The 24,379-nt window shown below is 47.4% G+C and overlaps 1 non-coding gene across 1 annotated transcript; it reads right to left on the reverse strand.

The window, feature by feature from the left end:
- Positions 1-20,036: 20,036 nt before the first annotated feature.
- On the reverse strand, positions 20,037-20,143 carry LOC140621259 (U6 spliceosomal RNA). Its single transcript, XR_012020986.1, has one exon. It is a non-coding gene; the product is annotated as a U6 spliceosomal RNA (small nuclear RNA).
- Between the last annotated feature and the right edge of the window lie 4,236 nt (positions 20,144-24,379).

The following is a 24,379-nucleotide window of genomic DNA, read 5'->3' on the forward strand; positions in this document are numbered from 1 at the left end:
CCCCGACCGCGGGGACCCCCCCGCCCCGACCCCAACCCCACTCGGACCCCGACCCGCGGAGACCCCCAGCCCCGACCCCCACCCCGACCCGCGGGGACCTCGACCCTGACCCCCACCCCGACCCCGACCCGCGGGGACCTCGACACCGACCACCACCCCGACCCGCTGGGACCCCCCGACCCCACCCCGGCCCCGACCCGCGGGGATACCCCGCCCAGACCCCGCCCCCACCCCCACCTGGACCCGCGAGGACCCCCCCGCCCCCACCCCCACCCCCACCCCGACCGCGGGGACCCCCCACCCCGGCCCCGACCCACGGGGACCCCCTGCCCCGACCCGCGGGGACCCCCACCCCGACCCCCACCTCGACCCGACCCGCGGGGACCCCGACCGCCACCCCGACCCACGGGGACCCGCACCCCGACCCACGGGGACCCGCACCCCGACCCACGGGTACGTCGACCCCGACCCGCGGGCACCCCGGGTCCCGGAGGCCTCCTGGGGGCCAGGCGGTCCCAGCACGACAGGGGGGCGCCCTGGGCGGGGTGGGGGGGTGGGGGGGCAGCGACAAGGGGGCGATCTGCGGGGCTTGGGGTCCTCCCCGCACGGGCACGGGGACCGCGAGGGGGGCCTCCCGGAGCGGCGCACAGGGTCCCCCCACTCTGAACTCAGAGTGAGCACCTGCCCGTTGGGGGAGGAGGAGGCGCGGAGGAGCCGCGGGTGGGAAGGGGAGCTCCGAGCTCGGGGCGGGAAGGGGGGGCGCGGGGCTGGTCGCGGGGGCTTCCCAGGGACGTGACCCCTCGCTTGCGTGTGGAATGAGGGCAGTGACCCAGAGAAGCCTCGCCGAGGCCCAGCGACCCCGTCCTCCTTGGGCTCGCAGACACGAGTGCGAGTGTGTGCAGGAGGGAAACTGAGGAAGCGGGAGAGGAGCCAGAGCAGACGCGCAGGGGCTCTGTGGAAAGGGGCCTTCACCCTGCAGGCGGGTTCTCACACCCTGGCCGTGTCCACACCAATAAATAATGGGGCTTCACACTTCTCCAAGGAAAAACTTCAAACAGGGGCGCCTGGGTGGCTCAGGGGTTGAAGGTCTTCCTTTGGCTCAGGGCGTGACCCCGGGGTCCTGGGATCGAGTCCTGCGTCGGGCCCCCCACGGGGAGCCTGCTTCTCCCTCTGCCTGTGTCTCTGCCTCTCTGTGTGTGTGCCTCTCATGAATAAATAAAATCTTAAAAAAAAAAAAAAAAAACTTAAAATACACGTCTCTATTTTTCACCATGATTTCAGGAAAGAACAAGAAGTTAAAACCAAGAAACAGAGAAAGGAGAAATCCTCAGAATACAGGCAGCTCAGTACGTGGAGTTAATTCGGAATCGTATTAACTGGTTGTCCTCTCCTGCCAAGAACCATGACAATGACCCTGGGGCTGGGAGTCTTCAAGGCTTGGAGGAAGGGTTAGGTAAAAGGACGAAAGGCTCCACGGGGTAGGAAGGGCATAGGGTGGCAGAGCTGGGGGGGAGGGCGCCACAAGGGCCTGGGGAAAGCCAGGCGGGCCACCGTTCTGCTGTAGAGGGTGCCCTTGCCTGCCCTTGGGGCTACTCTGAGCCGGGGAAATCTCAGCATCCCACCCAGGATGCAGACTAAATACACTTTGGAAGCCCTAGGAGCTTTTCAGTCTGCGTGGGGGAGAGAACCTGCTGCATAGGAGAGGATGAGGTGTGACTTGAGAGTCCGGGGGGTGTCAACCACAGATGCACAGAAAGTTACGGTCCTTATTCTACTAGTAAGGAACTTGAATCCCACAGAGGAAAGGCACCTGGGCTCCTGCATGCACTCGAAGCCCCTGTGGAGAAAGAGAAACCTCAGGGGCTCAGGCCCTGAACACACGGCCTGTGACTCTGACCACTGAAAGAGAAGCAACTGTAAAGGGGCTGTCCAAGAGAAGAAGGGTGCCCCAAGACAGGTGGCATGGTGGCCTGACCTCCATCCGGGTCAGGAAGGGCTTCCGGGAGAAAGCAACACAAGCCCAAACTTTAAGGACAAGCAGAAACTAACTAGGTGAACTGCTGAGGGAACAGCATGTACAAAGGCCCTGGGGTGGAAAGGAACACATCTCCTTCAAGGAACTGAACGACTGAAGCATCTGGGGAAAAAAAATGAGAAAAGGGACACAAAATGAGCCTGCAGAGGAAGGGTCTTGCTAGGAATTCTGATTCTGCAGAGAACACCTGGCAAACAAATTTTGGTGGTACTTACCTTATCTTCTATGACCAATTTCAGTTTTGCTTGTGCGGCTACACATTGGGGAAGATGAGCGATAAAGTGAAAGCCCAGAGGCTTCACAGTCACAGAGTCACACACACACACACTCAGGAGGCCTGGGCCTGCGCTGCAGCAGGGTGGCCATTCTGTCTTCATTTCTGATCATTCTGTTCTGAGCTCCCTACATAGAAACTAGGGGTAATGATGCCAACCTCATGGGGGCTCTTCTGAGGATCACAGGAGACCGGCTGCACACATAAGACACCGTGACTATGGTTGGCTTCCCCCTCGCATGCTACCTCTAGGTTCTTTGCCTAATAACTTCATGGTCCACATTCTAGAACAGTGGCCACTGGCACTCTGATAAAGGTGACCCACCAAATATATAAACAAATACATACTTGCATATGGTTGTAAGACTGTCATATAAATGAATTTCTAAATCGGATCTTTAAAACTCCAGATGGACCATGGACTGTGTGCCTGAGACACGAAGCCTTTGGTCCCATTATTGAAAAGTATGCCCGAGCTTGGCTGAGATCTTGTGCATGTGGCCACGGTTTTTGCAGCTCTGAGGTTTGTCAGCATTCCCTGGCCGACTCCAGCAGTGGTTCTAAATCAAGTCCATGGCCCTGGCTCCTGGCCCCACGGTTACATGAGCTCGGGACTGGCTACATCTCCAGTTCCGGGAGTCTCGCGTGTTGTGGCCAGTTGGCATTTTTAACTCCTGAGTCCACAAGCCCGGGCCACAGATCTCAGCCACACCTGCCAGGCCTCGTGCAGGACTTAGGTGTATGCTGTGCTTGTGGGTGTGATCTGTCCAAGAGCTCTGGAGTTCCCAAATGTCCCACTCCTAAGCATCAGTGGGAGTTCAGACTAGTGACCTCCTCAAGATACCGCAGAATCTTGAGATGGAGCCGTGAAAAAGGCATAATCTATATTACAGTTTTAAATTTTGAAAATTGTTTGTTTTCAATTTGAAAAAACTTCCTTATTTACAGTACAAATTCAGGAGGTATGTTCAGCAAAATCTTGCCCACTGCAGATGCCAGTCATTAGGGAGAAATAATTATTTGCAGTGGGTGGGGATTCCTGGGTGGCTCAGTGGTTGAGCGTCTGCCTTCAGCTCAGGGCATGATTCCAGGGCCCCTGGATCAAGTCCCACGTTGGGATTCCCTGTGGGGAGCCTCTTTCTCCCTCTGCCTGCCTGTCTCTGCCTCTCTCCGTATCTCTCATGAATAAATAAATAAAATCTTTAAAAAAAATTATTGGCAGTGGGTGATATAGAGGAGAACAGGACCTGGATATGGGGTTTTTTATACACCTCAACAAAGGGGCGTGACTACAGGCTGGGGAGGAACATGGTCTTGCAGTGAGGCATCTAGCTGCTGCCCCTTTGAGCCAATGACAGATATCCTGTCATATTAGATGACCAGGTGTGTGGGCACAGTACACAAGGTGACCTAGCACAAAAAAAGGTATCCTCAAGATTTTACATCTAACATTCAGTTTACAGAGATGATCAAGAAACAAGTTAAATGACATAACATGAAATACACTCAGACAAAGATACAAGGTGGGACCTTCTACAGGACCCCGGTCTGATGTCATCAACAAGAAAATCTTACAGAAAAAAAAAAAAATGGACGGATAGGAAAGAACCATTGTAGATTTCGAAAGACTTAAGAAATATGACACTCAAATGCGAAGTACAGCTGTTGACCGCCTGCTACTTTTTTAAAACACACGCTAAAAGATGTTAAAGACAAGAGAGATGTTAACTATGAACCAGTCTTAGATGATATTTTTAAATTATTATTTATTTTATCAAAGGTGATTGTGGTATTATTGTGGTTGTGTCAAAAAGTGCCCTTCTACTGTTGAGGTGACTGCTGAAGTGTTTAGAAGTGAACTGTCATTGTGCTCGTCACGTACACTTTAAAATATCGCAACGAAAGCAAAAAAAAAAAAATGAAATTGTTCAATCTAGGTGGAAGGTCTATGAGTGTTTCACCTCTACTTTTTATATGTTTGAAATTTTTTATAAAATAAAATAAAGGGATCCCTGGGTGGCGCAGCGGTTTGGCGCCTGCCTTTGGCCCAGGGCGCGATCCTGGAGACCCGGGATCGAATCCCACGTCGGGCTCCCGGTGCATGGAGCCTGCTTCTCCCTCTGCCTGTGTCTCTGCCTCTCTCTCTCTCTGTGACTATCATAAATAAATAAAAATTTAAAAAAAATTTATAAAAAAAAAATAATAATAAAATAAAATAAAATAAAATAAAAATGGGAGAAAGGAAGGGTCGGAGATTTAAAACCCAACAGTAGCCTGGACTGACCTCGCTCTGACAGCTCAGCCTCTGCCTCACCTCCCACTGCTCAGCATCCTCCAGGAAGATTATGAAGGCCGACCCCGGATGTTAAACTTCAACCAGCGCCATAAAGCAAATATGTAGGTCAGTAGAGGATGCTGCCTCCTGTACCAGTGTACCTTGTGGGCTAATGTGACTGTGAATATAAATGCACACCAAGCAGTCCTTCCCACACTGAGTATACAAAGAAATGAGCTCCGGAGCCAGGGGACAGGGTACCTGCAGGAGATCGAGTGTCCTGAAATCAAAGGAGCCCTAGATCTGGGTGTCAAGGCCATCGAGGTCTTGCCCTTAGAGGCTGGATGCCCTCACAAGTGGAGTGCCCCCCACCCCGTGAACCTCAAGGTCCTCTGATGGTGCAGGACAGTGGTCGTAGAATCTACCAGACATCATGGCCAAGACCTCAGCAGCTGTCTGATTCTGGGAAAGGTACCTGGCCACTCTTTAAAATAGTCTGATTTTTAAGGTGTTGTGAAGATTTAATGAGATAATGGTAGCAGAGCCTAATGATGGTGTGGGCTCCACATAAATGAACGGTTTTCAGGCACCAGATATTAGGCTGTCCCCAACTATGATCCCTGATAGTAGGTGAATGAATGGAGTGTGCTGTACAGTTACTCGCTTCCTAGAGGCAGTTTTGGGGTTGCAGCCCAGGGAACAGTACTCTACCAAGCCTGGGGGCAGGTCACTCACTGGAGATGGAAATTGGAGTTCAAAGAAGTCACAGCTGCTAGGACTTGCAGGGCAGAGTCCCCAGGAGGATGGGCCTGCCCACACAGAGAATCCCAGAGATCTGCAAATGGGCTGCCCTGAGTCTTAGAATACTATGCATATATGGATTAAAACTTCATAAAAAAAATACCAGAAAGTAGCAGGCCCCACATAATTCCCAGAGCTCACACAGTACTTAATGATCCCTCCGCGCAGGGTGCAAAGAGCTCAAAATATAGAGTGGGACAGGGATGGTCCTCCAAAGGATCACACCTTTGCAGTGAGGCTACATTATCCCCAAACCCAAGGCTGCTCTAGACAACAATAAGCTGAAAAACAAGCTCAAAAGAATGAAACTGAGTCCCAGTAACTTAATAGCTCTAGGACAAAGTCCAATGCTATCTAAAAGAATACAATAAAATCTAGCCCCCGACAATGTAAAAGGGCATGATGTCAGGCATCCTACCAAAAGTGACCAGGTGTGCAGAGATACAGGAAAATATGGCCCATAACCAGGGGGAAAATATCGATCAGTAGAAACAGACACAGATACAAGGACCTTAAAGCAGTATTATCAATATGCTCCGTATACCCCAAATGGTAGAGGGAAACACAAAAAATATTGAGGGGAAAAAAACGGAGATCATAAAATCAGAGTTAAGTGCCTAGAACTGGGAGCTGTTCCTGTCATGGTGGGTTTGGTGGTAGATCTCTCTAAGGTAGCCTATTCCATCTGGGAAATTCTGAGATTCTCTTAGCCTCTTCCTTTTAAACTTATTCAGATGAGACCCTTCCTGTCTCTGGTTCTGCACATGCTCACTGCTGTGGGCATGGGTCATAGGCTTCATGGCTCCATGAAGAGGTAGTCAGGAGTTAGAGTGGGCATTTGTTGGGTTTGTCTCCCCCCCCCCCCTTACTTCTTTGGACAACACCATCCTGGTTATCCTTTGGGCACTCGCTGTTAGGCACTGCTGTGCATCCCCTAAAATTCATATGTTGAAACCCTAACCCCTAGTACCTCAGAATGTGACTTTATTTGGAGATAAGGCTTGTGAAAAGGTGATTGAGTCTTCAACAAATGGCACTGGGAAAAAACTGAACAGCCACATGCTGAAGAATGAAACTTTCTTATACCATACACAAAAACAAACACAAGATGGATTTAAGACCTGCATGTGATACCTGAAACCATAAAACTTCTAGGAGAAAACATGGGCAGTAATTTCTCTGACATTGCCCTTAGCAACATTTTTCTAGATATGTCTCCTGGGGCAAGGGAAACAAAAGCAAGATTAAACTATTGGGACTATACCAAAATAAAAAGCTTTTGCACAGCAAAGGAAACCATCAATAACAAAAAAAAAAAAAAAAAAAGGCAAACTACTGAATGGGAGAAGATATTTGCAAATGATCTATCTAATAAGGGGTTAATATTCAAACTATAAAAGAACTTATACAACTCAACAACAAAAAAGCAACAACCAAAAAAAAATAATTCCATTACAAATAGAGGGCCTGAATAGGCTTTTTTCCAGAGAAGACACACGATGAACAACAAACACATGAAAAGATGCTCAACGTCACTCATCATCAGGCAAATGCAAATCAAAACCATGACAAGATGCCAACTCACACCTGTCAGAATGGCTAAATAACAAGTGTTGGCAAGGATGTGGAGAAAAAGGAATCCTCGTGCACTGTCGGTGGGAATGCAAACTGGTTCAGCCACTGTGGAAAACAGTGTCAGGGTTCTTCAAAAAATTAAAAATAGAAATATCATATGATCCAGTAATTCCATTACTGGGTATTTATCCAAAAAAAAAAAAAAAGAAAGAAAACACTAATTCAAAAGGATATGTGCACCCCTGTGTTTATTGCAGCATTATCTACAATAGCCAAGATGTGGAAGCAGCCCAAGTGTTCATTGACTGATGAATGGAAAAAAGAAGATGCAGTGTATACATAATGGAATATTACTCAGGCAAAAAAAAAAAAAAAGGAATGAAATCTTGCCATTGCAACAATGTGATGGATCTAGAGAGAATAAAGCTAACTTAAATAAGTCAGGGAAAGACAAATACTGTATGATTTCACACACGCTTGGAATTTAAGAAACAAAACATGGGGGCGCCTGACTGGTGCAGTGGCCATTAATGTCATTAATGTGACCATTCATCTCGGGGTTGCAAGTTCGAGCCCCACATTGGGTGTAGAGATTCCTAAAAAATAAAAATCCTAAAAAAGAAAAGAAACACACAAAGAAAAAAAAAAAAAGAGACAAAAAACAGATGCTTAAATACAGAGAACAAACTGGTGATTGCCAGAGGGCGGGTGGGCAGGGGGACGGGTGAAATCCGTCAAGGAGATCAAGAGGACACCGATGATGATGAACAGTGAGAAATATATAGAATTGGTGAATCATTACACTGTACACCTGAAACTAATTATACTTCAATCAATCCATTAACCGATGATTAAGTTAATTGAGGCCATTAGGGATGGCCCCGATCCAACCTGATTGGTGTCCTTCCCGGAGGAGGAGATCTGGACACACAGACGGACATGAGGGATGCATGTGCACAGAGGGAAGGCCACGACAGTGGCCATGGAGAGAGGCCTCAGGGAGAACCCGACCTGCAGACAGCTTGACCTCAGATTTGCAGCTTCCAGAACTGTGAGAATAAGTGTCTCATCCCTGGCTGGTGGTGGTCACCTGTGCAGAAGCTAAGGAGGCTTCCCACCAACTTCCATGGTCACCCGGGGTCACCCGGAAAGCCAGGGACAGCATGTGGGCCGCAGCCCTGACAGCAGGACCCACTCCAGGACCTGGCTCTTGCCACCTGACATTCAAACAGCAGAGGCAGCACTTTCTCTTCTGAGCCCCACAGCTGGATCCCTTGGCCCAGAGGTTCCTTCTCAGCCGCCTCGGGGGAGTCCCGGTGAGAGCCAGCCTGCAGGAGGCCCGCTGTGGGCAGGCTCTGGGGATGCCAGTCCAGGGCTCAGACACACACACCACCCCACGCTCCTGCCTCTAGAGGCTTGGGGGTATGTCTGGAAGAAAGAAATCTGTACTACCTGGAGGAATCAGAGGAAGTGGACAAAGAGGTGACAGTCTGGGGAGAAGCTGAGATAGGATGGTGACATGTCATTCTGGGCAAAAAGGAACTGCGTGAGATGTAACCCAGGCAGGGAAGGTGCTCCGTGCCTGGGACTGCAGGATGGGGGTGCGGTGAAGAGTGGTGGAGGGATATGGGGTCTGCGGGGAAGGGCCGCGACTGCTAAGCCAGGGGGCCAGCATGATCCAATCTGTGCCTTAGGAAGCTCACTCTGGTGAGCTTGGGACACATGGACTAGGGAGAGGACAAACTGGATCTAGAGAACAAATTACGATGAAAGGGGGAGGGGATGAATTTGGAAAGTCTTTTACAGTTTCGACATTCACCGATTAAACACATGCACGGTAACAGCCAATTTACTGAGAATGTTCCCACTAATGCCCCAAGAGCATTTAATCCTCGCGCTAACCTATGCGTTATGTGCTACGGTTATCCCCAACGTCTAGAAAAAGAACCTCAGCCTCCTAAAGATTCTCGGTCACTTGCTCAGAGTTCACACGGCTAGAAAGCAGTAGAGTCAAGACTAAACCCGATCATTCCAATGTCAGACCCCAGACTTCAACTATGTGACCGACTATGGCAGCCAAGCTACGTGGATATGCCAGGCCTTGTTCTAATGCTGACCTTGCAGACCAGGAGGCTGTCAGGGGCTGCAGCCAGGGCCTGACCTGAGACTTCTAGCCCTCAGGGACCGGTGCTCCTGGGATCTCCCTGCTTCCAGGTCCGAACAGCCCAAAGGTACACAATGAAGCCAGTGGACTCCCATCGCCCAGACCAGATAAGGGCCACCTGGACATCCCTGTCCTGTTGGAAGGGGTTAGACACAGTTGCATGTGTCTTCATAGTGAAATTCAAACTTCCTGAAGAGACCAGTGGTCAGTGCCCCGGTGCCATGACTGGATGGAGATCCAGGCAGAGGCATCCGCTGGCTCTTCTCAGCCTGGTGTGGCCTGGGCCCAGGACACCCCTGCTGGGGCTGCCTCTGCACCCAGACTATCCCTCCCAGCTCACTATCCACCCCACGGGCACACATCAGCCTACCTGCCCCCCACCGCCCCAATAAGCACTGTGTTAACCTGGGCTCCCAGGGTCCACACTATTCTCTACTTGGCTCCAGCCACACCTACTCTCTCCAGGTCCCTGGACACAGATGTGCCTCAAGCACAGAGAGAGTCCCCCTCAACTGAAGCCTTCCTCAGCCAATACTGCATCCCCACACATTTCTCATTCTGGCTGGGGCTAACGCCAGCCCAGCCCAGGTCAGAGGGCAGCCAGGTGAGGATTCCACTCCCCAGGCAGTTGGTCACCCCCTCAGTAGTACTCACAGAAGCCCTTCCATCTGAGACAGCATTTACTTGGACTTACGTGACCCTGTAATTATCTGCGACTGCCCCTCAGCCTGGGAGGGAGCCTTCTGCATCCTCTGTGCAGACCCTGGCCCTTGCGGCTACTAGTAGTGAGCTGAGAGTAATAATACAGACAGCCCTCATTGAGCTCAGGCATTATCTCACTTAATTACAGCCTCTCATTGGCAGATACCCGTATGGCAAGCATTTTGTTCGCTGTCTGGAACATAACGAGTCAATGTTTGCTACTGTTGGGGCCCTTGGGTGGCATAATCCGTTAATCAACCGACTCTTGGTCAGTTCTGTTCTCAGGGCTGTGAGATCAGGCCCTGCGTCAGGCTCCACGCTCAGCACTCAGTCTGCTTCAGATTCTCTCTCCCTCTGCCCCTCCTGCTGCTCACGTGCACGCTCTTTCTCTGCCTCTCAAATAAATAAATCTTTAAAAACCTGTTAGCTATTATTATTAACAGATGTTTGTCGAATGAATGAATGGGTGAGTGACTACGTGGGTGACTCAGCCAGCCTCTCTTCTGGGTGCTGCAGGAGTCACTTACAGCAGGGACTGTTAGAGCAATACAAACTCGTGTCCCTGACCTGTGGACCAACCCATCTGGCTTGTGCAAGGGTGCAGTTGAGTGACCCTGGGGTCAGGACCAATCCCAATTAGCCTTTTCTTTTTTTTTTTTTCAATTAGCCTTTTCTTGAACTTGCACAAGCCACCCAGTGTTCAGCATCATGGAAGGCCCAGTCCCAGACCCTCTCCCCAGAAGAGGACAAGCCTGAGACCCACAAACACGTTCAGCAACAAGCACTCTTCACTCCTGAGTGCAGGAGCAGGCTCTGCAGAGCCACGGGGAGAGCAGAATTCAGCCATAAGTGGGTGAGGACCTCGGAGGCGGGCCATAGCCCGATGCAGGCAGGCACACACACCCTGTCCCTTGGCCAGCATCCAGGGGCCAGGACCATGGGCAATGAGGAAGTGGCTTCTGGGCCAAGCCAGATGTATCCTAGGCCCAGCAGAGGGTCTGGGAGCCTGCAGGACTCTGCTCGGGGCAGGAAGTGTGCGTGGTGTACCCACTGCCTGCCAGGCACAGCACAGGTCCTGGACGCACACAGCAATGGCCAAGAGCTGTCCCCACTCCCAGGGCCGCACAGTCTGGAGGACAACAGACTGGGAAACAGCTCCAGAGAAAGGCATAAGTGGTAAGAGAGGGTGAAACTGGGGCCACGGGTTCTAAAACCACTCCCTGTCCTGCCACTCTGAGGACTTTTGCCACACCCACCACCACTTGTGCCGTCATGGGCTTAATATTTTTTAAACATTTTATTTATGTATTTATCTGAGAGAGAGAGAGACAGAGACAGAGAGAGACAGAGAGAGAGAGCAAGCAGGGAAGGGAGAGGAATAAGCAGACTGCCCACTGAGACCAGAGCCCAAAACATGGCTCCATCCCACACCTCTGAGATGGTGACCTGAGCTGACCCAACTGGACCCCCAACCGACTGAGCCACCCGGGTGCTCTGCTTATATATTTTTAATAAAAAAATTTAAGGGGCACCTGGGTGGCTCAGTCGGTTAAGCATCTGTCCTCAGCTCAGGTCATGATCTCAGGGTCCAGAGATCAAGCTCTGTGTGGGCGCCCTGCTCAGTGGGGAGCCTGCTTCTCCCTCTCCCTCTGCCCCTCCCTCTCCTTGCTCATGCTCTCTCTCTCTCTGTCTCTCTCTCTCTCAAATAAACAAATAAATAAAATCTTTTTAAAAAATATTAAAAAAATACAAGATGTTTAAAAAAGGAAGATGTTTTTGAAAAGGAGAATCAGTATCTCTTGCCATAAGTAGAAAGTAACTAAAAATAAAGGCCTAAGTACCTTAAGGAAGAAGTGTTCATTCGTGTGACTACTTCAAATCCCCTCCCATCCCACACTGTGGGACACTCTGTGCTCCCTGCAGCCTCCCCCCCCCGCCCCCCCCCCCCCACAAGAAGAGGCAGGGCTGAGGGGCAGCGGGGACAGGGGAAGGGTTTCCAGGAGCAAGTGGCTTTGCAGGAGGGGCACAGCCCTGCAGCAGTGAGGGGGCAGCAGAGGGAACCCATGAGTTGGAGAGAGAAGCTGTGGTAGGAAGAGAGGAACCTACTAGCAGGGGGAGCAGAGGCCACAGGGGCAGCGGGAAGCCTCTGGGGCCGAGTGCATGTGCATGTGTGTGTGTGTGTGTGTGTGTGTGTGTGTGTGTTCACTACAAGTCCCCACAGTCTAGGATCCCCGAAGGGAACTGTCTTAGTCTATTCGGCCTGCTGTGATAGGATACCATACTGAGTGACTTCTAAACAACAGACACCGTTTCTCAAAGTTCTGGAGGCTGGAAGTCCAAGACCAAGGTGTTGGCAGACAAGTATGGTGAAGGCCTGTTGCTGGGCCCTCCTGGCCCCTAGCTCCCCCCTGCCCGGCTGCAGGTTGTCCTGGAAAGAGGCTGGTGCTCCAGACAGGAGGGGGGCAGGCCCCAGAGTAGGGGGCAGGCAGGGGGGAGGCCCCGGACAAGAGGGAGGCCAGGTAAGGCGCGCTCGCTCGTGCAGGCATTGGTTCAGGAAGAGTTCTTTGTGCACCTACCACACTCCACTTGAGCCCTGAGATGCAAAGACCACTTCCCTCACCTCCGGGCCACGGTGGACACGTGAGTGTCTTCCAGGGTTGACCTGCCTGCTTTTTATCATGTTATAGAAACTTTAAGCTTGAAGCTATTTTAGTTTAATTTAAGGAGCGACATGCATGGAATTCCTATTTCGGGTGAGATCTTCGTTTTCTGAAGTTCATTCCTTTTTATTTATTTATTTTTTAATCAGCAGAATGAAAGAGTTTTAAGCAACAGATGCTTTTGGTGTATTTTAGGCATCCTTGATTTTCTTCTTTCCTTTCCTCAAGTGCGGAGAGCCATGGAGAAATTCTGCAGGAACAGGGCGGCTTGAATGGAACCTCCTGGGGCTATAAAACCTGTAGCTCGGGGCTCCCCCAGGGCTGGTGAAAGAAACTATTGAAGGAGGTGACTCGGGCAGAGGAGCTGTGGGGGACGGCGTCGCCCCCACCCCGCTCTCCATGCCACCCAGCAGGCACGGCCACAGAGGCCACGTGGGCCCCTTGGAAGGGTAGAGGGCACTGCGGCCTTGCTGTCTGCAGCAGGTGGCACACCTACAGCCCAGCGCTCACCTGGACGGAGCACTTGCCTCAGGGCGTGAGGGTTGACTTGTGGATTTGGGTTCTTCCGTGCAGGGTCCTTGCATTCTCCATCAGGGCAGGGTGCAGGCCTCCCCGTGATGCTCCCCACTGGGGACTCCAAGGCCAGGAAGCAGAGGCTGCTGGAGGTCAAGAGCCAGGTGACCTTACTTGCAGTGGCTGTGAGTACTGGTTGCCCCTTGCTGCCCTCCCCCCACCCCCTGCCCTGGTGGGAGCCAGGAGCCCCCCCCTGCCCAGACTGGGGTCAATGACCCACAGGCCCAGACACAGAGGCTCCAAATGCTGACCTTACATCTCTGAGCAGGACGTCTGTGGCGCAGTTCCTGCCACAGCCCCCTCGGGAGGAGGCCGGAACTGGTCCCCTCCGTCCCCTGCTTCCCCCCGACCGCCCCACCATGGCAGTTCCTGACATGACCCCCTTGCAGAGCGCCACCAAGCAGGGCTCCCCACCTCAGGTGTAGTAGGTCCAAGGCATTTGTTAAAGACAGAAGCCAGTGTCCTGGATTCGAGGGAGACAAGAGGTTGTGTGTAGAGCAGGGACAGAAGGGCTGTCCTCCAGATGGAGAAGAGGCCTAGGGGTGCAGGACCTCCAGCGTGAGGCTACCTGCCAGGTGAGGGGTTGATGGGTCCTGACGTGGTGACGGTGACCCCGAAGGCCAGGAGCCACCCCTCACCTTCTGGTCTCCGGAACACTCTTGGAGTCAGGTGGTGTGCTAGGTGCTCAGGATACACAAGTGACAAGGATTCCTGCTCTGATGGGGCTGATAGTTAGGGAGGCAAATAAACCAGCAAGCAAATAAATCAGGTGGATAATGGGCTTTCAGGAAAGCCTCTGCGAGAGGAGGACGTGTGAGCTAAGACCTGAATTTTTTTCTTTCTTTTTTCAAAAATCTGGGAGCAGCATAAATAGAATTGAGGAAATGGCAAATACAAAGGTCCGAGGGCTAGGATCCGAAGACCCATGGAGTATTAGTTTGAGGCGAGGTGGTAGGCGGTGCAGTGGAAATGGTAGGGAGGCGGCAGGTGGTATAGTTGCGCTTTTAGTTGCTTCTGATTTTGTGTGAGTCTTGTCAACCCAACATACACCCTCTGCCCAGGGCAGAAACTGTACCCTAAAGTTACTTAGTATTATGTGTGATCATTTATTTAGATGAGTGCTTTAGTGTACTTCATATACCTCATATAGTGTAAATATTTATTATTGTCTATTATCTTCTGCAAAGATCTCTGCTGTGCTGGGTTTGCGGTGCAGGCTGGGGGCTGGGAGGGCAGGAAACCTTTTTGGCTCTGGGGGAGCTCCCTGAACCCGGCACCCCAGGCTTTGTGTGGGGCATCTTAAAGGTATAGTTCCACTTTCTAGAAACCTTTAGAGAGCTCATATGTATTTATTTTATTATTTATTTATTTTTTAAAGATTTTATTTATTCATGAGAGGCAGAGACACAGGTAGAGGGAGAAGCAGGCTCCATGCAGGGAGCCCGATGTGGGACTCTATCCTGGGACTCCAGGATCACGCCCTGGGCCAAAGGCAAGTGCTCAACTACTGAGCCACCGAGGCGTCCCGAGAGCTCTTATTTAAAGTTCACGTCAGACCCCTAGTAACTGGGGCTGACTGCCCTGGCAGGTGAGTTCACCTGACTAGGTACCACTAGGATCTACCTTGATGAGTGTAGGTTAGCACAACTGCAGGAGGGGCTATGGGCAGGGCAGATCTTCATCATGCCTTCCAGCTGGTTCGTTTTCCTTGAGCAATGCACGGGGAAGTTTTTGACTTCAGCAGTGAGGTTATGGAGTCAAAATTCAAGCCCAGCCTCCCAAGAGCACTGGGGGCTGTGTTTGCTAAGTGACTGACTCTAGAAACTTCTGAACAAGGTGCAAATGGAAGCATCAAGCCGAAGGGCATGAGAGGGAGGCTCAGGCTGAGCCAAGACCTCCTCGGAATGCAATCTATGCTGTAGCTTCCTGGATCCTTTCATTAGTTTGAGGCAGGGAGCCCTCGGCCAGCTGAAGTTCAAAGGGGCACCCGGCCCGGGTGACATTAAGTGCCCAAACTGGGCTACACTTTTCCAGGGAAAATACAGAATCTCAGAATGTCCCTTGTTCACTCTCAAGCAGAGATGATAGAGAAGTATGTTTTTGTTCTATTGAAGAAAAGTGACTTAATCCCGTACTGAAAGCGGGAGTTGTGCAGGTGAATTTCTCTATTCTGCAGACTAGAAAAGCCACTCTAAGCCTTGTGAAACTAAGCAAGAGGAAAATTCTGTGTTCATTCAGATACGAGGTACAAATTCCTGGAGAGGCTTTAAAAACACTGCTTTGTTTTATCGAAACAGTTATTTCATAATGTATAGAGAAGCACACAGGACAGATCAGGTTTTAGCTTTCAAAAAGGAAATCGTCCTCATGGGATAAGCTTTTGTTTTGCTTCTTAAAATCCTTTTCTTGTAAAATAAATCACAAATATAGAAAACTTCACAAATCAAACCTTCGGCTTAGCGAATTATTTCAAAGCAAACGCCATCAGGTGAAGAACCGCAACTTGGCCAGCCGCCCCGAAGCCCCATGCAATCACAAGGCCCTGTCCCAGCCACAACCTCTCCCGTGGCCCCATAGGCAACCATTGTGTGGACTGTTACAGTGGTATATTTCTTGGGCTTTTTTAAAATGCATCTTTATCACCCAAACATGCATCCCCACCCACGATGAAAGGAAAACTGTTTCTCTCACGCAACACATCTGCCACCAAATGTGCAGATTTTCCACATCAAGCAATTCACCAATTCTTGGACTCCACCTAGGGAGCCTACAATTTAATTCAGTTCTGACCCTAACCACCCAGTGTGAGTACCAACCCCACAGGTAAAGGGCTCAGTCCCACTAAAGTTAACCTCACCCCAGAAGCCAATTGTAAGTGGCGGGTCCCCAGGTCACTTACACTTCTGACTTGGCTACAATTTGAGTAATTTGCTTTATCGACTCACAGAGCTCAGGGACACACTTTATTTACTGTTATTATAGAGGATTTAGTAAAAGATTGAAATGAACAGCCAGGTGAAGAAGCATAGAGAGCAAGGTCTGGGAGGGTACCAAACACAGAAGCTTCTGACCCATTGGAATTTGGTATGTACCATCCTCCTGGGCACACAGATGTATTCACCAACCCAGAAGCTCTCCACACCTCATCATTTAAGGATTTTGTGGAGGTTCTACTATGTAGGCACGATTGATTCAATTGTTGGCAGCAGTGATTGAGTCTATCTCTAGCCCTCCTGCCTCCCTGGAGATTTGGTGGGAGCGGGCAGGGTGGGGGTGAAAGGGCCATGGTAAGGGGTTGAAATTCCAACCCTCTAATCACAGGACTGGTTCCCCTGGCAACCAGCCTCCACATGGAGTCTAACTAGAGACCCTCTAGCCTAGAGACATCTCGTTAGTATACCAGACACTCCTAGTACTCAGAAGATGCCAAGGGTCTTAGAAACTCTGTGCCGAGAATGGGCAGAGACCAGATACATATTTTTTGTTATGTCATAATCACTGTCTTACATTAAAAAATGCTTATCTTTGGGGCACCTGGCTGGCTCAACCAGTGGAACATGCGACTCTTGACCTTGGAGTTGTGAGCTCAAGTCCCACCTTTGGGCATTGAACTTGCTTAAAAAATGTCTATCTTCCAAGTCTCTTTTAATCTCTTGGCTCCTTTTCCATCCTTTTGTTCTCTTCCAGGTTAATCTGTTGAAGGACCTTTGACCTGTAAAATTTCCCACAGTCTGTCCTTTGCCGATTGCACACTTATGTATAGTTTAACGTGTTCCTTTGTCCTTGTATCTCCTGAAAATTTGTAGCTGGATCCAGAGACTGGATCAGATTCAGGTTAGGTCCTTTTGGCCAGATTATAGGAGGCACTTAATTAGCTGTCTCTCTTTCTTTGTCATGTTAGCAGGCTTTGATCCTTCATGCCTTTCTGTGTTCAATTATTGGGGATTGCTAAATGGTGATATTCTAATTCCGCCATTTCATTTTTCATTTATGAGCTGGAATACAATTTTAAAGAGATGCCTCCCTTCATCTACTATTTGGTTCCCCAGTGGGATGATTCTTACATGAATAAGGTAGAACAATGCTTGACTCTTCTGTAGTCACCTGTTTTCAAGATCATGAATCCTTTCTCTGTCATCTTTCAAATATAATCCTTTCTCGGTAATAACTTTTGAAGTTGTAGATTGGGGACGGGGGTATTTCACTCAATAGCAGTTATTAGCTTTATAGAAGCTCATTGTCCCATCTTTGGCCTGAGGGAGGCATTTCATGTTGCCTCCTGGGTCCTTTTGACATGACCCTAGTCATCTAAGATAGCCTCCATCTGGCATTAAAAGATGTTTCAGGTCACCTATATGTTTCCTGCTCTAGGCCTGGAATCAATTTCTCCAAGAAGCACCAGTTTCTTTCAGTGAGAAACTCTTTTAGATGACATATTGAGCTCTGGAGATGCTCACTTTAATCGGATTAGTTATTATTTCTCAGCCTTTTCAGCAATGTATTTTTAATATATGAAGCAATAATTTTAACGTTTTTCTTTTTATTTAAAATATTTTCCAAAAAAATAAAATAAAATAAAATATTTTTCCAGTTTTATTGAGCTATAATTGACATGTATCACAGGGTGAGTTTAAGGTGTACAGAATAAAGGTGTGATTAACACGTCATGATTGATTACCACAGTAAGGTTAGTTGACATCCATTATCTCATACTGACATAATAAAAAGATATGAAAAAAAATGTTAATTGGAACACCTGGGTGGCTCAGCAGTCAAGCATCTGTCTTTGGCTCAGGGTGTGATACCGGGGTCCCAGGATCAAACCCTACATGGAGCTTCCTGCATGGAACCTGCTTCTTCCTCTGCCTGTGTCTCTACCTCTCTCTGTGAGTGTTTTTCAGGAATACATAAATATCTTCCCAAAAAAAATGTTTCTTGTGATGACAACACTTAGGATTAACTCCCTTAAGACCTTTCCCACATATCATGTAGCAATGGTAACTGTAGTTATCAAATTGTTCATCCCTGGTACTTACGTATCTTATAACTGGAAGCTTATAGCTTTTGATCATATGTGTGTATATATATACATACATATGCATATAAAATAAATGATTTTATTTACTTATTCATGAGAGACACAGAGAGAGGCAGAGACAGGAGAAGCAGGCTGGAGATGCAAGGAGGCCGACATTGGACTCAATCCCAGGACTCCAAGATCATGCTCTGAGCCAAAGGCAGACACTCAACCACTGAGCCACCAAGGTGTCCCTTCATACTGATTTCTTTTTTTTTTTTTCATATTGATTTAAGAGTCTAGAATTTGGGATGCCAGGGTGGCTCAGTGGTTGAGCATCTGCCTTTGGCCCAGGGCATGATCCTGGAGTCCCAGAATCGAGTCCCACATCAGGCTACCTGCATGGAGTGTGCTTCTCCCTCTGCCTATGTCTCTGCCTCTCTCTGTGTCTCTCATGAATAAATGAATAAAATCTTAAAAAAAAAAAAGACTTAGAATTTGATGTAATTTTTCTTATAGTTCTTTTCTATTATACATGTACTTTCTTTGATACCAAGATTCCTGGTTCTCAAGGACACAAGGGATGATAGAATTAATACAGCCCATAATCACACATTTGTTTTATCCCATATTGAGTACACAGCAGCCTCAGAATAAAAGTACTAATACTACCACAAATATATTTAAGACATTTTTTATGCAAATATTCACCACATTCTCTTTTCCCTAATTAGAAAAACAGTTGTCTTTATCTGTGTTGTCACAATACACCCTTGTGACTTACTCTGACCTCTTGCTCTTCATCCTTGCTTACTTCTACAGGTAACTGTATATTCCATGCTCATCAACTATCTTTATAAGCTGATGACTGAGCATTCCTGGATCTCTTGCTTGTCCATAATAATTTTATATCTGAGAGTCAGTTTCTCTGGATATAAAATCCTTGACTTATAATTCCTTTCCTTGAGTTTCTTAAATATGAGCTGTATTTTCTTCTGGATGAAATCATTCCAGTAAAAAGTCTGAGGGTAATCTCATTTATTTTTCCTTACAAGTCCCATGTCCTTTTTTCTAAAGGCCCAAAGTGGTTTTTTTTTTATTATTTTGACTTTTTAAACTCAGTAATTTTACTAAACTTTCGTATCTTGCTGTTGGTTATTTGAGGTCAGTGGTCTCAGGTTTGCACTATGCTGTTTCAATTTGGACTCTCATATCCTTTTTTTAATTTCTAGGAATTTTTTTGAATTATGTTTTTAATATCTTTCTTCCCTTGCTTCTATTATCTTTTTAAGGGACTCCTATTATCTGCATGTTTAATCTTCTTTGCCTATTTTCAATACTCATTATTTTTTCTCAAAGGTTTAAAAAAATTTTTTTTAAAAGATTTATTTGTTATTTATTCTAGAGAGAGATAACAGGAGCAGGAATGGGAGGAGAGGCAGAGGAAGAGGGAAAATCTCCAGCAGACTCCGCTCTAAGTGCAAAGCCTAAGGTGGGGCTCAATTTCATGACCCTGAGATCATGACCTGAGCTGAAACCAAGAGTCAAACACCCAATCTACTGGGTTACCGGGCACCCTTTTAAAATTTATTTCTGATTTAAATTTCTTCTTCTTATTCTTCTTTTTTTTTTAATCAGCTATTTCTTTTCAGGAACGATTTTTGTCTATTCACTACTATGTTCCTTCTAATTTAGGCTTCATTTTGATATAAACTTTTCTTTGACTTCTAATTGTTTTGTGAGTTTGTTATCTCATTTCTGGGTCTTCCTAAGTATTGTTTACCCATATGTTATATCATTTTAGCTTATTTTGAGATAATAGGTTAATTCAGATCTGTTCCGTTGCCACATCTTTCTGGCATGCTTTGATTGTCTGTATGAATGTTTATTCTGCTTCTTACTCTATTATAGTCATTTTGTATGGGATTTGACCTCAATATTTTCTGTTTCTCTCTCTCTTTTTAATATGGAATGCTTCACAGATTTGAGTGTCTTCCTTGCACAGAGGCCATGCTAATCTTCTCTGCATCGTTCCAATTTTAGTATATGTGCTGCTAAAATAAGCACATCTGTTACTCGTTTTTAAGTAGAATTGGTTCTCCCGAACTTTCCAATTGAAGAAGTGTTCAGAAAAGCTTTTCTAAATCTAGAGAGCTCCCCACTCTGTTGTTTTTGCATATTGTTCAAACATACGGTGCCTTGCTTTCTGAGCAAACTTTCCTGGATCCAGTCCCCTTCCCCACTGTGGTCTGGATCTTCTCTTCACATTTGTCTCTATTGCCCGTCCTGGACAGTTTTGATTCATTTCCTGAGGTTTCTCCTCTGTGTGTGCCCTGTTCTAGAAGCAAATCCCAGCAGGGCCATTTGGAGCATTCCTAGGGCTCGAGCTGCTACAGCCCTTCCAACCTTCTTCCCTGAAGCCCCTGTGTTCACTATCTGTTGGAAGGGGCATATACCGCTGCAGGTTTCAAATACTGTTCTTGGAATTCTCCTATGCCTTTGCTTTTTTGTTGGCTTTTTTTTTTTTTTTTTTTTTTTGTTGGCTTTAAATCATGGTACACTTCTTCCATCATAGCACTTCAGCTACAAGTGGCAGATATCAGAAATTTTGTCACTGCCACTCACTATCACAGTTGGAAGAACAATAAAGATTATACTCTAGACACTCAAGCATAAGCCAAGAGTGTTTGGTAACTAAACTTCCTCTAAAAATTAATGGTTTATAATGTGGTTGAATAAATACTTTAGATAAATAGTAGGTTGACTGTCTCTGTAATTATATCATAAGCAGAAAGGAGGGTAAATGTTTTAGTATTATATCTTCATTTGGAAAATTTTGACTTGATTGTAATTTAGGCACAATTAATAATTTTTTAGTTGTCCTTAATAGCAATAATAAATGTTTAATTGTAAGCTATTAATTGAATAAAAAGACAGAATCTTAAATCTTGAGTAGGTCTGTTAATTTCTATATTAAAATAGAAATGAACTGAAAGATGATTTTAAATATCACTACTTTTTTAGGGGTTGGTTTAAGTTTAAAAATTAATCTTTAAAATGAACTGAAAATTCACATTTTGTGACAAGTGGGGAAAATCAAATTATGAATCATTTATAGTTCACAGTAAATGAAACCATTGGGGAAAAAAAGAACAACCTTTTCAATGAGTATCATTTCCATTCTTGGGCTTGAATTCTTGGGCTGAATGCTGTGGGACCACGATCCCAGAGCAGTGGCCGGGGAGGTGTCAGCTACAGCACAGTCCGAGTGGGTGCCTGTGAATTCCTAGGCACTTACAGATGATTCCAAGCATCCATGGACTCTGGTTTCTCTCTCTTCCCCTCTGCTTGAAGGCTTTGTTTGGTACTTGAAGCATAGCTTGGAGGTACGGGGGATAGTAAATGCCTCCAGGAATAAGCTTCAACCAATGGAGAAGGGAATTAGTGGAAGTATACTTTACTGGGCTTGCTTCCCATGGTATCTCAGATGGGCCCTAGTGAGGAACAAGGAGCATCCTGATCATTAATGAACCTTTGACTTTTCTCCCTTCCTTGGCTCCCTTTCCTCATGTCCTCCCTTGTGCTTCCTGGGATCATCTTCCAAAAAACTATCTTCACCCAAGTCTTTATCACAGTATCTGCTTTTGGGAGCTCCAAACTATGACATCAACTAGTTTGGGTATTATTTCCAAAAGTCTTAAACCTAATCCCCTACGTCCTTTCTGAGGAAGAGAGGGGCCAGAAGAGGTATAGACAGAAAGCAAAAAAAAAAAAAATTAAATTAAATTAAAAAAGTCCATTCAAATGCAAGTTTCTTTTTTCTTTTCCTTCTTCTTCTTCTTCTTCTTCTTCTTCTTCTTCGAGAGAGAGAGAGAGAGAGAGAGAGAGAAAGAGAGAGAGAGAGAGAACATTTCTCCAAGCATACAGGGGGAGGAAAAGAAGGAGACAGAGTGGCTGAGGGAGAGGGAGAGAGAGAATCTCAAGCAGGCTGAGCATGTGGAGCCCAATGAAGGGCTGGATCTCACAACCTGATCCTGAGATCATAATCTGAGCCAAAATCAAGAGTCAGACATTTAACTGACTGAGCCATCCAGATACTCCCAAATCCAAGTCTCTGCTGAGTAGCTGAGATCCCACCTTACTGTGGAGACAAGGCTGTTGGCTAGCAGAGTCCCCTGGCATTAGGCTTAGGGTCACCAAACCAGTAGCCTTTGCTAGACTCCGTGTCCCCCAGTGCCCCTCACTTGGCAGTGTGACTTTAGAGGGAGTGTACACAGATCTGTAGGCATGAGGATTATGGGCTACTTAGCATTTTATTTCTTAGCACTTTATTTCTCAGGTTGTTCTGATCTATACATATACCTCTTGGAAATTTTGTTAATGTGAGTGTGTTTCTATGTCCGATCAATCCTAGGTTCAGCTTCTGGACCTGCAGTGTTGCTGTCCAGGACCTGGCACATGGGGACGTCAGCCAGAGCATATCTGGCTTGTGCCCCTTCCAGGTGCAGTGGGGATGTTTAGTGGCTTTCTGGTGATAGTTCTGGCCTGCCTTTGCTCTTACAGCAGAAATTTTGAGATGTCAGTGATTTGTTGATCCTCAGGACGGCACGAAGGCAAACTAGATGGATGGAGATTCCTCTTGTCACTCCTCCAGAGGGAATCCCACTCCCTCCGGCTCCTAGTGTCGATGCCTGCTCAGGGAAATGGCACTGCAGAGTCCCTGGATGTCTCCCCATCAGTCCTGTGTTGAATGAACACGTTCTTTATTTACCTCAGGGCCTCTCCTTTAATTTGGTTATTCTTTTTAAATACCAAAGTTCTTTAAATCTTTGTCTCAAATTCCTTTTCCAATCCTTTTCTTTGTTTCTATTTATGGTGTCTTGGAGCAAATGTCCATGTTGAGAAAACTAAAGGCTAAAACCCGAGTTAGAGCCTCCCATGTTTGTATCTTAAGGACAGTTTCTCCCTTTGATTCCTGTGGCCACCTCCTTGATGGCCCCTACAAGTGCATCCACCTGCCCTCTAATTTTCTGCCCTCCAGGCTGGGACACTGGCTTCTTTTCTGGTTTCTCTTGGCCCAGGTGACAGGCACTGTCATTTTGCAAAAAAGCTTTTGGCAATAACCATAAGAACAGATCTTGTCCCAGCCATTCATCCACTCCACAGTCATTCAACCAGCATGTGTTGAATGGCTGCTATGTGCCAGGAAACACCCTGCCCTGCCCTCTGAGAGATCACAGTTAAGTGCCGCACGTGAACCAGTGAATTGTTCATTGGGAGCATATTGTATGCTCTGGGGATGATGGGCACACTGAGAAGAGACCTGGAGTCAAGTCTGAGAATCCATGACTCCCCAGCAGAGGTAACACTACCCCTTGGGGGATGAGTAAAAGTGAACTGGACAGAGGAGGAAACACCCTTCCAGAAGAGAAAACGTGAATGTGATTATAGCCACAAAGCCACCTGTGGTCTAGCAGAGGTGGAATGTGGATGACCCAGAAGGGTAGGGAGCCATGAAATGGAACTGGAAGCGTAGAAGGGTGAAGGTCAAGGTGGGAAAGGCGACAATCATGGCAGATTCAGTCTCTCATTCTAACGATTCCCCTAGAGGCACCCCTCCATGTTGAGTGAGTATCAGCATGAGTGTATTTGTACCTTATTTACTTTTTTGGAGAGGAAGGTGGTAGGGCAGAGAGAGAATCTTAGGCTGGTTCCTTGCTCAACACAGAGCTGGATGCAGGGCTTGATCTCACAACCCTAAGATCATGACCTGAGATGAAATCAAGAGTAGGATGCAAAAAAAAAAAAAAAAAAAAGAAGTAAGATGCCTAGCCAACTGAGCCACCCCGGTGTCCCTGTATTTGTACCTTAGAACAGAAGCAGGGGCTGCAATGGAAGGCTGGACTGAAGATGCCAGTCTGGAGGACAAGGAGTCTGAGCAGTGAAGCAGGTGATTCTCACCAGGTAAGAAGTGCTGAAAGCCTGACCCCAGACAGGGAAGAAGGATAGGAATTTGTAGAACACATGGGAGATAAGAGACTACACAAAAGCCAAGATCCTTTACCTAGATCTCTGGCTGTTGAATGGATCCTAAAGCAGGATTCACACGGTGGGTAAGGAGGGGTCACTCCATCCAACCCACATCTCTAAGTCACAGAACCAACACCTAGAATACAAAGATATTGAGTTGACTATTAGAACTTAAGACAACACGAATAATGCTATTCTCCTCAGGCTTTAAGCCAGCACATACTAGAAAATGCATGAAGATTTTAAAATCAGGAGCACCTAGGTAGCTCAGTT

Source organism: Canis lupus, chromosome 29 (genome assembly GCF_048164855.1).
Source record: "Canis lupus baileyi chromosome 29, mCanLup2.hap1, whole genome shotgun sequence".
In the NCBI taxonomy this organism is placed as follows: domain Eukaryota; kingdom Metazoa; phylum Chordata; class Mammalia; order Carnivora; family Canidae; genus Canis; species Canis lupus.